General features: G+C 41.2%; 1 protein-coding gene across 5 annotated transcripts in view; it reads right to left on the minus strand.

Annotated features, from left to right (window-relative positions):
* The window catches only part of PGM5 (phosphoglucomutase 5), a 183,986-nt gene that overhangs the window by 69,820 nt on the left and 101,492 nt on the right, over positions 1-12,674 (minus strand). The window lies entirely within an intron of this gene.

The raw sequence follows: 12,674 nt of genomic DNA on the forward strand, positions 1-12,674 counted from the left end.
CACACGCACACGCACACGCACATGCACACGCACGCACATTCACGCTTTAGGATATTTAGGGCTGGAACACTCATTCTACCACCTGCTAGGAATGTTGATGGATGACAGCTCACAAACGTGGCCCCCACTCTCTGTGGAAGAGAAATGTCTCATGGAAAACCACTCTCCCTTTCCTGGGTCAATTCACACGCAATGACTGGTGAATGAGGGACGTATAAAGGTCTAGCCTCCTTGCTTCTGATTGGCACAACTCTGTAGGGCCATTTCAGCACCAGAGTTCCTCATAGGCTGTCTGAGGCCTTTGTTGTAACTGCATCACAGTCTAGCTTCTCTCTCTGTCCAACCCTCATTCTCGTTCGCCCACTAGTATTGATCTTGAAGGCAACGCTGATCTTTTTCAGCGGGACAGGGGAAGGATATTTTTTAATTATTTATTTTTTTTCAGTTACAGTTGACATTCAATATTATTTTATATTAGTTTCAGGTGTAGGCAACTTTGATCTTGATGGCAGAAAGAAATAAACTTCCTGTAAGCAAATCTCTCTCAGAGCTGCTTCTAGGGGAACCAGTATAGGACATTATTCATAAGAATGTGTATATGCACGATTTTACAAAAATTATCATAGAATCACAATTCATAATAGCTGAAACAACCCAAATGTCCATCAAAGTAGAAAGGACAAATGACTTTCAATTTATAACACGATACCATAAATGCCACTGAATGAACTATTGCTACATACAACGACTTGAATGGATCTCACAAACATAATATCGAGTAAAAGAAACCAATACAAAGGACTATATACTGTGTTGTTCTGGCTAGATAAAACTCAAAAACAGCTAAAACTAATCAATGCTATCAAAATTCAGGCTCAGAAGATCAAAAAGGTCAAGTTTTTTATTCAGATCTCACTGAGGTAAAAGGCAAAGCTAGAATTTGGACCCACGTCTTAGTTAGACCCAGCTTAGTTTCCGCTCATGTTCTATTCCCCTGCATCACACTGTCTCCCCAAATGTTTGAGTGTTTTGAGAGGGATACAAATCTCAAAGCACACAGGGGGAGTAAGCTGGTACCACAGACATTGGCCTGAAGAGTTTTATCTTTCCCACATGCAAGCAACCAAAAGAGAAAAAAAAAAAACCCAAAAAAACAAATGCCTACCACCACCAAGGTTTAGTTCTTTGAAGACTTAAGTACAGAAGGCGGCCATGGAGAGGAACCAGTGAGGGTGTCTTGGTGAAGAAGAGGAAGAAAGATGCGCATAGGACAAAGGCTACAATGTAACAATGATTTCTTTAAATGAGGTTTGTGACCAGTTAGAGGGAAAAAAGTCTAGATGTATAATAAGTAAACACCTCCCTTTCCATAAAATCCAAATATAATCAACGTGCTCAGGATCTTGAAAAACTGTGAGCTAAGTCTCTTTCAAGTTCGCTTTGAAAAATAAAAGGACCTTTTAGATGTTTGGGTGTTACATCAAAGGTTCTGTTTTCTCTTTATTTCAATGGTCTAAGAAAGATATACAATCATGCTTACATCCTGGTAGGAACAATGAAACAAATCCACCCCAAACTGTAGAGCAAAGATAAATCTTCAGTCATTAATTTCATGGTCAGAGGCTTAAGGAACGAGGAATAATTTCACGCAGAAGCCTTCCAGGGGCAGCACATTGTAAAGCCTGGGTCAAAATTAGTTTAGCAAATATGAATGCATATGATCACCAAATAGAACACACAACATGGGGCAGAGGTGAGGGTAGAGGGTGTGGAGATGTATATTCTCCAGCCAAAACATTCTTGTAGATTCAAAGCCAAGTTGGCAGATCTGAAGGGAGGGGAAAGGATTTCCCCAGCTCCCACCCTTCCCAATTAATCACTCTCACGAGGTCATCAAGCTGAAGGCTGAGGCTGGGTTTTAAAGGACCGGATACTTTTTTAACGCTGAGCCACAGTTGGAGCTATGCAAGCTAAGATAACAGCGTGGGTAATTAAATTTCAGGATCTTGAGCACAAGCTGATTGTGTCCTAGAGTCAGAAAGGAATTCCTCTCCCTCCTCCCTCTACTGAACTTGGGATCCATCCCAAACAGCATTCAGCAGATACCATTCTCTGGACTGGTTTTTTCGGAAGGAGGCCCCTAGGGAGACACTGAAACTCTCTGGTACAAATGCTCAAAATAAAGTTGCCCATGCTGAGGGTCTATACCCCTCTCCTTAACTGCTGCCAGCATGTTTTGAAGATAAACATAAAAAGTCTAGGAAAGACCAGAGTATGAAGGAAAAGAAAGAAAATCAATCTGGGCCACAATTTTCCTACAAGTGGGAGTGAGCCCCAATAGCAAAACAAACAAACAAAAAACAAACAAACAAAAAACATGGTGGATGTACGTTCCTCAGTGTGGATTCTAAAACCTCTAAAAATGTGGCTTCAGGTTGGAAATAGCCTCAATCTGTCTTTCTAAGTTTCTCTCATGATGCGCTCTACAGGCTCCTAAAAAACTGGACCATCTCTTGTTTTATTACAGTTGACATTCAATATTCTTTTATATTAGTTTCAGGTGTACAGTACAGTGGTAGACATTTATATAATTTATGAAGTGATCCCCCAAGAAGTCTAGTGCCCATTTGATATTACACTATTATTGACTATAGCTATTACAATATTATTGACTATATCATCTATGCTGTACTTTGCATCCCTGTGACTATTTTGTAACTACCAATTTGTACTTCTTAATCCCTTCACCTCTTTCACCCATCCCCTCAACCCCTCTCTCACCTAGCAACCATCAGTTTATTCTCTTTATCCATGACTCTGCGTCTAAAACTGAACCATCTCTTATTTTTCAAATACACTCTTGCATTTGTTTCTGTTTACTTGTGAGTCCTTCTTCATGCTTTTTATTTTACCTGGATTAATCCTCCTTTCCAGTGTCTGTCAAAATACTTCACGTTGCTTCACGACCTATCTTAAATGCCCTGCCATCATGAGACTTGTGGCAAAGGCTGCTAGGTGGTCAACAAACCCATCCCATCTCCTAGACACACAGCTGGACTACATTTCCTGACCTCCCTCGCAGTTAGTGGTGGCCACGTGGTGGAGTTCTAGCCAATGGAAATTGAATAGAAATGACCTACACTCTTTTCAGATCTGGCTATTAAAACTTTCTATCCTCTAGTTCTTCCTCCTTTTTCCACCTTAACGTGGACAAGTCCAGCAATCCTAGAAGTTACATGCTGAAGATGGTGAACCTACAACATGGAAGGATCTGGATCTCTGAATCACCATTTGGAGCAGAATGAACCACCAATCAGGAACCTGTTTTTAACTTTTGATGACTGAGAAACAACCTTTGCTGTGTTTCCTTCATCATATGTTTTGGGATTAGTTTTGTAGCAGAAGCTTCATTGTCTTAATGAATACAACCCTTGTCTCATGGAAACAATCAATCCAAAGTAACCCTTCCTACAGACACGCTTCCTCTAACTTGGTATGGGTCTTTATGTTCATATTGTCATTGGATATGTTGCTACCTCCTTAACACTTTCCCTTACCACTACCTCCACCACCAATGAGTGAGGTAGGGACTGCATCTTATATACCTTTATAGCTCTTCAATGTCTAGGGTAATATAGCACTTTGTCAGACTTGCCTTCAATAAATTCTGTATGATTTCAGTTGACTAATGTCTATGATTTAAGGTGCATTTTGGATAGCGGAAGGGAAAGTATCTCTATTTCATGCCAAGTACAGGTAAAGATTTGGAGCTGTCATGTATTGCTAAGGGAATGCCAATCAGTACCGACTACGGTATCATGTGATAAATTTACACAGGGGAATAGCATAGAACAGAGAAAATGAACAAACTACCACTATATAGAAAAATATGAATGATTCTCTCATACATAACAGTGAATGAAAGAAGTCAGATACAGAGGAATATATACTGTCTGATTCCATTTATACGAAGTTCAAAAAGAGACAAAACTAATTATAAACATTAGTCTATGCAATTATTTTTTAGCTCTGACACCAAAAGCACAGGTAACAAAAGCAAAATTAAATAAGTGGGACTACACAAACTAAAAGTTACTGCACAGCAAAAGAAGCAACCAACAAAATGAAAAAGTAACCTATGGAACAAGAGAATATATTTGCAAACCATATATCCAATGAGGGGTTAATATCCAAAATATATAAGGAATTTGCACAATTCAGCAACAATAAAACAAATAATCTAATTAAAAAATAAGCAGAGGATCTGAATATACATTTTTTCCAAAGATAACACAAAAATGGACAACAGATATATGAAGAGTTGCTCAACACCACTAATCATCAGGGAAATGCAAATCAAAACCACAGTATTACCTCACGCCCACTAGAACGGCTATTATAAAAAAGACAGACAGATAAGAGCTGGTGAGGATGTGGAGAAAAAGGAACACTTGTGCACTGTTTGTGGGAATGTAAATTGATACAGTCACTATGGAAAACAGTATGGAGGTTCCTTAAAAAATTAAAAAAGAACTATCATATGATCCAGCAATCCCACTTCTGGGTATATAGCCAAAGGAAATGAAAACAGGATCTCAGAAGATACCTGTGCTCCCATGTTCACTGCATCATTATTCACAATAGCCAAGATATGGAAACAACCTACATGTCTGTTGACACATAAATAGATAAAGAAGATGTGGTACTATGCACACACAATGGAATATTACTCAGCCATAAAAAATAAATCCTGCCATTCGTGACAACATGGATGAACCTGGAGAGCATTCTGTTAAGTGAGATAAACCAGACAGAGAAAGACAAATACTGTATGGTATCACTTATATGAGGAGTCTAAGAAAAATAATAATAACTTCTGATTATATACTTGAAATTGGCTGGGAGTAGCATTCTCACACACACAAAAAATAGCAACTCTGTGAGTTGATGAAGGTGTTAATTAACTTGGTTGTGGTAATTATTTCACAATGTGTATAAATGTTAAATCATCACGTTGTACATTTTATTTTACAATTTTATTTGTCAATTACACATCCATAAAGGTGAGGAGAAAAGCTAATCATTGGTGACAAAAGTTAGGCTACTGGCTCTCTCAGGGATGAAGGGAGGAAGTAGTGATTGGAATGGGGAACATGGATGCCTCGGGGTTGCTGCTCTATTTCTTGATCTAGATGGTAGTTACATGGGTGTGTTCACTTTGTGACGAGCCCTTAAGCAATGTATGAGTTGTGCCTTTTCTTTATATATATTATACTTCAATTAAACATTTATATAAGAGATAAAGTGCTCTGTAGTATTTATGACTAAATACATGTTTGAATTAGTCATGTTTATATAATCTGAAGAAATAAACTACTGAAAATGGAGGCTTAGTAGCATTTGGATATGCTGGTTAATGTCTAGCAGACATTTAACAAAACTACCCTTAAGTTCATCCGTTAGTATTTTCATATCCATGAGTTCACCTCCGGCCCTCTTCTTTGATGTCTGGCTCTGCTGGCTGGAGGTAAAAAGGCGTGTGTGAGTTTGCATTTTAAAAGCATTTCTAAGACAGCCTACCCACAAACATCCATGAGGCAGAGTTCAGCCAAGCCTTATTTTCTAATAGCAAGTCTACTCTTAAACTCATCTTTTGCATGGAACAACTCACACGTCCAGGTAAAATAAATATAAAACACGAGGCTGACATAATAAGATGACCACAATAGTTTTTCCACCTTATATATAAACTTGAGCAGAGAGCTGCTTGTGCCTGGGGCCTATAGAATCTCAGCCTGATCTAAACCTCACAATGCACATACTATATAACACCTTCCTGGCCTGCCTTATCAGGGAGGTTTGTAAGGATCAAATGAGATGGTGTATAATGAAGAAAACAACTGCAAAACTCCTACCGAATTTACAATATTATCACTCTTCGTGGTACTGGATCTTTCATTTAACATCAAGGGAAAAGAACACGTAATTTAAAGAATATTTACAAGAAAAAGCAAGAAATAACTGCATGCCTCGTGCTCTCTCTAAACTTCGAGATTTTGGGTAGTTGTAGAACAAACAAAGGTGTGCCACAAAGCAAGAGGCCTTATCTAAAAGCTTCTGCGCTTTTATTTAGGTAGGTATTATGGGGGCGGAAATAGGATCCTTCCCAGTTAGATTTTAAATTTTGTTAGGAAACATAAGGCAAGAATGTTTCCAAGGGTCTTGACTTAACATAAAAGAAAATCTTGGCTTTGGGAACTTGACTAAATATCCAAGAGAAAAATACGTAAAACCGAAACAATCACAGGTTCCCTCTCTTAAGCTAGTAAATAATCTGGAACCCTATGTCTGGGAATTAACGAGTGTTCGTGTTCACAATATTGATGCTTGAGCACTTTGATGTAAACTGTTTCTGGTTCTAATTATTTTCAAAGGAGAAAAATTATTGTGGGGCTAGGACTGGCGAATGTTAACCCCCACGTCTTCCAGCTGAGCTGAGAGATAAAGAGATGGTCAACTTTCCAGGTTCCCCTGAGATGGCTCCCAGAATAGCAAAAAGTAAACCATCTTCTTGCGTTTTGTTTTGCTTTGAATTTTTTGTTAGGTAGACACCTTACTGAAGCTGTTTATTTCTTTTCTTTTTTTGAAGCTTATATAATACTCTTGGAAGATTTAGAATCAATTCATTTCCTCCTATAGACAAAAAGTAGTAAGGGTTGACGTGAGAGCTCTAACCAAGTAGGTAATACAACACTTTGCTAAACAACACTTCTTCTCTTTCTTAAAACCTTTTGTCTTGTCTTCTGGACTCAATTACCATCTTCCTTTGGATAGTATTATCAAAATCTTATTAATCCTGTGTCATCAAGCAGGACAGAAGAGACATCTGGGCATTAGACATTAAATAAATATACAACTGTACGTGGATACTCATTCTAGAGGAAGATCAAAGCCCAGAGAAAACTAGAATTTGTATCATGCTGCCTCACCATTCTATGGGTCATACCTTGAGCAGAGAGAAATATAGAAATATCCTGGTATTAATCAGTTTTCCCAAAGCAAACATCTTTTCCTTGTTTTGGTGTTTCATATTGCATTCAGTTTCAACAGTGCCAAAGGGACCTCAGTGTTCGTCCCAGTGTTCTATGAACCTAATTATGACCCTAAAATGGCTAATTTAAACCTTTTCAGTCTAAAATTTCATAGCAGAGTATTGGTAACTTTTCCCCAAGGGTGAGCTAAAGTAACAAATTGAGGGAATAAAAAAGAAGCAGCAGAATATTCTATGTGTTGGGTCTAAAAATAAGAAACATATTGATAAATTTAATCACATTAAATTTTGTAAAAATTTTTATTTGTCAAAGACACCAAAAAAAAAGAGGTAAGCCATAGGCTGACATATGATATTTGCAATGCATAAAACTGCAGGATTAGTAGCCAACCAAAATAAGAAATCCTGTAAAACAAGATGAAAAACTCAAATGACCCAAGCAATTCACAGAGGAGGAAGATTAATTGGCTAATATAAAAATATATAGTAATCAGGGAATATATAACGCCACACTCATCATAGAAAAAAGAAAAAAAAGTCTAATAATGCCAAGTGTTGGTGCGAAATTGGAAACCCAAACATTGATGGCAGCGTAGTAAATGAGTACACTCACTTTACAGGGTAATTTGAGAATTCCTAGTCGAGTTGATCATGCCCTGTGACCCAGAAAGCCCCCTTCACAGTGTCTGCCCGAGACAAACTGGTACGCATGTCCACATGGAGGAGACATGGTTCAAAGATGTCTATTACAGCACTAGAAAGAAAAAGAGTAAAACAGGAAGCAACCTAACTGTTTTCCAGTAGGGAAACAGACAAGCCGTGGTTTATTTATACTAGTGGCAAATAAACCATCACGGTTCAGGGCTACAAAGTACAGAATGCAAAAGAGCCACAAATAAGGAATTAAGCATGTCCTTCTGTCTTGCAATATTATCTCAGATCCCCACTACTCCAATTACTATTTCTCCCTTGTTAGTCCAACTTGCAAACCTAGTGACATCTCATTCTTGTTCTCTAATAAAAAGTTTCGGATATTTGTTAACTCTGAAGAATTAATAGGACTAAATGACCATATGAAAAATGCAAGAACTAGCCAGAACCTGCCGATGCTACCAGAGCCACAGCGGAACTTGGAGGATCTACCCTCTCCCATAGCTATGCCTCTGAAGACAGAAGTCGAGTTCACATACACGAGCTGTAGCCAGCTATAAGTAATTAGCCTGGACGAGTCCCAAGGTTCTTAGCCAGTGCTTTCTGCTTGCATGGATAGAACTCAAAACCCTTTTTTTTTTTAATTAAGAGATTGTGTTTGTATTCTGTGGATTCTAAGCATTTCCCCCTTCCTTTTCTCCTGCTAAACTGTCCACCAATGTCACAGAGAAGAATTTACCAGTTCTGCCTGTAGTTCTTATGAACTATCATCTTCAGCTTCCTTAGGTAGTTCCTGGTTCTTTCACAATAGAAATACGAAGAACCTTTAGGGCCAAAGCACTTGAGATTCCAGGTAGAGGTGCCTGAGCAGAGACACTCAGACCTTCAGGTTGGATTCCCTCTGGGCATGCAAGTGGCAGCTGCCCAAGCTGGTTTTGGAAGACCATGGAGTCATTCTGCCTGATGTTTAATCTCATCAGGAAACTCTGAGCTGTAGCCCAGGTTGACCCAGGGCCAACAATGGATGACCGAGGTTGCTGTTTCCTGGGAAGCCAGATCAAGGCATCAGGCAGCTAAATGAGCTCTCTCAATGGGCTCTGAGAAAATAAATGTTCGTCAAGGGACACAGGGGCAGCCACTCCACTTGAAAGGTACCAGATACAAGACTGCACTTACCTTCCAGGATTTCCATCCATTACTCAGGATGAGGTTTAATTTTACTGAGAGGTATAAGGGAAGATCACGCCTCATTAATTCTGCTCTAACATTAATTTATCTTTTAAAAACACTTCAGCTTAATGAGACATCATTATAAGGAAAGAAACTATCGAAAACGTTTGTGTTCTTTTGTGGGAAATGAGTTTTACAGCAGAAGGTAAAGCTCAATGTACAGAAAGGACAGGGAGACGTGCATTGGGATGAAGCCCAAACACCTTCCCCTGGATGGGAGGGTGGACTCTGAATTCTGACTGCTGAGTCCCCAGCCAGCTCCACCTCTTCCTGGCTGCGTGACCTTGGCCAAGTTACTTAGAGTCACAGAGCCCAGCTCTCTCACCTGCAAAATGGAATAACAATGAATCTCCTTACTCAGAGAGGACTAGATAGGATGACACCTGAGAAGCTCCAGACACCCAGAGCAGTGCACAGGACCTCAGCAACAGCTGTTAGCACTGCTCTGCTCTGCTGCTGCTTCCTGCCCCGCCCCCTCTACCCTCCTGCCATAGTGAACTACTATTTTGATAGGGCCTCCTTCAAGCACCAAGCAGCTTCAGATCCTTGCACACAGAGTTAGCTCACTTAGATGGGGATCCTCTTTGCATCAGAATCCCAACAGGAATAGATGATGACACACTCAAACTGAGTAATTTGAGGAGAGTTTAATACACGCAGTATTTACACAGGTGTGGGCAGTGGCGACGGAAGGCACAATGGTTAGTACAGTCCAGCAGGGCAAGTAACATCAGGGCTAGCATTACCCCACCCCTAGATTCATTCCTGGAATCCAAAATCAGAGCTGGGTGGAGAGGGCTGCCTGGCAGGAGCCATGACCTTCAGAAGAGGCATGATGTCAGCTCATGGAAACCCTACCCGGAGAGAAATAAATTCCCAAGCACATTCCCCTCCCTCTATCTGATATCTGCAGTGCTCCCAGTTATTCAAACCCAGCTGAAATCTAAAGGAAGATGAGCCAGTTGATATAGTCCATAGAGGACAGAGGAAGGAAAGAGGGTTGGGGAGCAAATGGGAGATGCTCAGTACACTTTTCATCCAGCAGACTCAGGACGCTCCCTGACTTGCCAGGTTAATCCGCCACTGCAAATCCCACTAGTTACACACTCAGCTCAGGGTACTGCATTAGATGTTGGGACATCTGACTCTAATCTGTGAGCCCCCTGGAGGACAAGGGCTCTGCCTGACACACAGCAAGTGCTTAAAGATATTGGTTAATTCCAGGCAGGCATCATAGGGTCCATCAGAACACAGAGTCCTTCTACATGGGTATAAAATGTAATTTTGACGCCAGAACTAGGTCCTTCAAATACGAGTGGGAGCAAGGACATGAGACCACTGACAGTTCAGGATAAGATTAAGTTATGGTGGACAAATTTCCAAATTGAATTATACAGAGGATTGGCTGAAAAGATTGATAGCCTTCGTTCTAGCTAAGTGTGTGTTAGTTTACCAAGTTCAATGCTATAAGTTTATTGTGGAAAAAATAGCAGATTATGTTAAAACTGGTCTCTATGTTGGTGGAGTTTCTCAGAACTAAAGGCTCGTTTCACTGTAAAACTTCAAGGAGAGGGGAGAGAAACATTGCTCACATTTACAAGGAGCGCCTCATGGGGCTGACGCTTCCTTCAGCACATGTTGGAAAACCCTGGTTAAGATGAACTGAGAAATATATTCTCTGTATGACGATGGCAGGGGTGTGTGTCAAAGGAATTTCCTCCTGTGGACACCTTTGAAGAGCAAGGGGGAAGGAATGGGTCAAATACTCTTAAGTTACATCAGGAATCTCAGCAACATGCCTTTCCTGGAGAGGCCCGAGAGACAAGAAGTTGGAAGGGCATCCCAGGGAAGATGAGATACCCCTCCTCCAAGTCCTGGATTGCACGAAGCTCTGGGCTCAGGGCTCAGCAGAGGCAGGCAGCCCAGCCTCAGGCCACTCCTGGCCTGGCCTAGTGGGGACATCCAGGGCCATGGCCAGGGGGTGTGGTTGACAGCAGGGCTCTTTGGTATGGAGTCAGTCAGGCTCTCTTCCTCTGAGGAGTCTGCTCCTGGGGTTCGGTCCCCAGGGAGCCAGCGCGGGGGGGGGGGGGGGGGGGGGGGAAGGAAGTAGAAAAAGCAGCTGTTTGCATTCAGTGTGACCCCTGCAGCACTGGCCCCAGCTGAGCCAGACTGTCAGAGGGCCTCGTCATCTCTGGCGGATGGGGACCAAAATAGGTTGGTGAGAACATACAGTTCCTGTAATTTATTGGAGAAGCAGAAACTCCCCAGGGAATCAACTGCCCTGCCCCAGTTCTTTTTTTATTATTATTATTAGTTTTAGGTGTACAAAACAATGCAATAGTTATGCTTTTCACTCCTCACAAAGTGACCATCTCCCTCCCCCAATAGGTAATACTTATCTATTACAATTCCATCGACTCCACTCCCTGCACTGTACTCCACATCCCATAACCACATATATATCAAATCTTAGTTGACATACAATATTATTCAACAGCAGCTTCAGATGTACAGTGCAGTGGTCAAGCCTCTGCATCATCCATGAAGTGGTCTCCTTAACAAGACATGAGTCCATCTGACCCCCTAAAAAATATTTACAACATTATTGATTATACTCCCCAAGCTGTCTTAGAGACTGCCAAGCACGGGAACATTACCTGTGTGGATTCATTCCACACGGAGGCTGCTGATAGGCGTAAAGGGGGAGCTTAGGAGAATACTTCACAAAAGAGAGGACGCGATGGCTTCTGGGCTCTGAGAATCACTGCGGGGACTCAGCCTTGTGTGAGAGGAACAATTCCCTGTAGGTCAAGATCCCACATCCTACAGTGAAGGGATGCTAGAGATGGCTGGGCCGTGGGAGCATCACTCTCTCTGTCAGCCCAGGGCTGCAGCCCAAGCAATGCCTTGATGCTAACGGCATGCCCTCTTCAGGACCCAGTACAGCCACTGGAATGTGTTGGGGCACACTACTTTTCTTAGCAAAGAACACTTTAATGTCATCTGCTGAAACACTGTCCTAATAAATATTCAAATGCAGGTGTCGTCAATGTAAACACGGCCTCCTTGGAATGTGTGCCTTTACACGACACACATCCTGCGCAGCGGGAGGCACGGACGCTCCACCAGCCTCACCGGAATACAGGCCGAGAGGACGCTGCCACTCTCGGGTCCCTTATGCACACTTCTGGTGTAGCAGGGGATCTACCACACCCTCCCCAATGGTCAGATGACTTTGGACCCAAAAGCTTTCACAGTGTTTGAGCTGTTGAAGACACAGCTCTGAATGGCACATTTTATTTTTCTCCCACCCAACGCCCTGCCCAAGAGCATTCGGTGGTAACTCCACGAGTGTGCATGAGTGTGTGAGGCCCCATCCCGTATCATACCAAACATATTATATACACCCAAGCCTCAGAAAAATCTACTTTTTGCTCCAGAAGAATCTTCAAAGGGTTTTTGTAATTTTGCTTTTGAAATGATGAGCCTGCAAGTCACTCAGTTAATGAACTATCAGCAATGATGTCTTATCGATCAGGCACACTCAGGAATCCTTTTAAAATGAGAAAACATAATCCATAAATTATTTTCAAGTGTTATGATGATGACATCGTGGATACTAAATTTAATAATAGAGTAACAATGTGCTGCATTTTATACACATTAAACTCGGCAGTTCATCATGCTGATGTTACAGTTTTCTGCATTTTAGAGCAAATAATTGTTTTCAGGTCTCTAATTT

The sequence above is a fragment of the Hipposideros armiger genome, unplaced genomic scaffold, assembly GCF_001890085.2.
Source record: "Hipposideros armiger isolate ML-2016 unplaced genomic scaffold, ASM189008v1 scaffold_335, whole genome shotgun sequence".
Taxonomy (NCBI): domain Eukaryota; kingdom Metazoa; phylum Chordata; class Mammalia; order Chiroptera; family Hipposideridae; genus Hipposideros; species Hipposideros armiger.